General features: G+C 40.2%; 1 pseudogene; it reads left to right on the top strand.

The window, feature by feature from the left end:
* The first annotated feature begins 584 nt into the window (after window positions 1-584).
* On the top strand, window positions 585-863 carry LOC102872688 (annotated as a pseudogene).
* The last annotated feature ends 1,757 nt before the right edge of the window (window positions 864-2,620 follow it).

Raw genomic sequence — 2,620 nt, 5'->3', positions numbered from 1 at the left:
ACTGCTTTTAGACCTTGCGATTAGGGAAGACTACCACCACCCTTGCTCAACTTCTCTCTTGAGCTTAGACAGGAGAAGCGTGCCTAGCATGTCACAGCCTCTTAATAAACATCTTGAAGAGAGCAGTCATTTTCTGTCTGGAAATTTTGAAGATTGCAGTCTATGTACACACTAATCTTATGCAAATCGTTTACCAAAAGCATATGCTAAGCTCCCTCACTGTGGCTCCTCTTTTGCATGCAAAGCTATTTCAAATACCCTTGGAATAATTCCCATAGAGACCAGTGCTACAAGCAGACTGATGTCCTACATATTCTATTCTCTCGTCTAATAGAATAGGACCAATAACAAATGTTTTTATTGGGGTTTTGTTACAGGCAGTTTATTTGAAGAGGTCTAAAATTCCAAGAAATATATATATAAACAAATGGTATATAAAAGCAAAAGACCAAAATGTAACACAGCCTTGTGTCTTACCAACTGAGAGTCCTTGGAGAAACTGCTTCACTTCTTTGGGCCTTAGTTTTCTTATCTATAAAATTAACCTAACAGTCTTCCTTTCTGGGTTTGGTGTCTGCTGCGCAATGGCCAAACGCACCAAGAAAGTCGGCATCGTCGGTAAATACAGGACCCGTTATGGGGCCTCGCTGAGGAAGATGGTAAAGAAAATTGAAATCAGCCAGCATGCCAAGTACACTTGCTCCTTCTGCAGCAAAACCAAAATGAAGAGACGAGCTGTGGGCATCTGGCACTGTGGTTCTTGCATGAAGACAGTAGCTGGTGGTGCCTGGACCTACACCACCACCTCGGCCGTCACGGTGAAGTCAGCCATCAGAAGACTGAAGGAACTGAAAGACCAGTAGAAATTCCCCCTTTTGAAGCATCTCTAGCCTGTAATAAATGGGTTAATTTATGTAAAAAATAAATTAACCTAACATTTTCAGTTCCAGAGTTATAGGCAGCTTTTAAACATAGACAGACAAAGATATAACTCACTATTCAAAGGCAATTACATAAACACTCTCATTGTTGTTGTTGTTGTTGACCACGGGTTGGTTCCAACCCATAGCGAGGCTGCATCCAACTAAACGAAAGACAAGCTTTGCCAGATTTGAGTCCTATGTTGGGGCCACTAAGTTAATTTATCTCACTGAGGGCTTTTCTCTTTGGTTGTCCCTCTATTTTACTTTCTCCAAGGACTAGTCTATAAGAATAACTTGTTCAGAAAATGTGAAAGTCCTTGTTTCCAAAGAGCAATCTGGTTGTCTTCCAAAACGGAATTTTTTTTCCTTAGCAGTCATTGGCATATTCAGTATTTTTCTCCAATTAAATGTGTAAGCTCTTCAGTCTTTCATTGAATCATTTAACAAGCACTTCTTGAAGACCTTTACAATATCATGCCCAATATGTTGTTTGTTGTTGTTAGGTGCCATCGAGTCGTAGATGATTCATAGCGACCCTATGAACAAAAGGCCTGAGCACTTCATAGCGTTTCCGGAGGCGAGCCATTTCGGAAGTGGATGCTGCTCCTGCTTCCAAGCTTGTTTTAATCAGCGAGCTCCACCAAATACTGTCCATGGGGTAACCATTATCTCATTTGACACATCAGTGTCACAGTGTTTAGCATCACAGCAACCTCTGTACAGTAGTACACAGAGCAGTGCTATATAACCTAGAAGAATGTATATGTATATGTGTAAGTATTCTGAAGCAACTTGACTCTTCAGAGGTTTAACCTCTGGCTCTGGTGAGAATTTTTGGTGTAATGTTTACTGGCCATTGGCTGTGAGTTGATTGTATTCGGCCTCCATTTCTGAAATAGTTTTTCTCCGGAAACTCTATGAACTTGGAGAAATGGTGAAAGTTATACAAGTGTTCAGGTCTTTTGTTCATAGGGTCACTATGAGTCATCTACAACTCGACAACACTTAACAACAACATAGAGAGAGCTCTGTTGGCCTAGTGAATAGAAAGTGATGCTACCAAGCCAAAGGTGGGTGATTTTAATCTGCAGCCCTCAGGCCTGGTTTTAATTGGTTTTGGTCAAACATTCTTCTAAATAGTATAGCACTGGTCTGTCCATTTGCTGTACAGAAGTAACTTGTGGTGACTGATGTGTCAAATGCGATAATAGTTACTCATGATGAACAGTGTTTGGTGGAGCTCCCCGATTAAAACAAGCTTGGAAGCAGGAGTGGTATCCACTTCCTGAAATAGCTTGCCTCTGGACACTCTATAAACTTGGAGAAATGATGAAAGTTATACAAGTGTAACAGTATCTTTAATTGTATATGCTAATTGGTTTGGAAGGGGTTACATTTTGATATTTTTTTTAATTTTTTGTTTGTTATTTACAACGTTTGTATATTGTTTTTTATGCTAGATATTTCCCATTCCCTTCACCGTCTCCCCTCCCAATCAAATTATGATTAACGCTCCCCAGTGCCCTGATGTCCATCCTCATTCCTCTGCTCCTCCGCTACCCCCCATGAATACGCATACTCATTCTACAATAATGGTCTTACATAATATTTGTCCTTATGGAACCAAGTTAGTTCATGTAACATAATGCTCTCCAGTCCCTCCCAAGTTTGGTAATAATTTATAAAATCATTGCTCC

Source organism: Elephantulus edwardii, unplaced genomic scaffold (genome assembly GCF_000299155.1).
Source record: "Elephantulus edwardii isolate Elephantulus edwardi_28Jun2011 unplaced genomic scaffold, EleEdw1.0 scaffold00057, whole genome shotgun sequence".
Classification (NCBI taxonomy): Eukaryota; Metazoa; Chordata; class Mammalia; order Macroscelidea; family Macroscelididae; genus Elephantulus; species Elephantulus edwardii.
The sequence above is the reverse complement of the archived record's forward strand: the minus strand, read 5'-3'. Positions and strand labels throughout refer to the sequence as shown.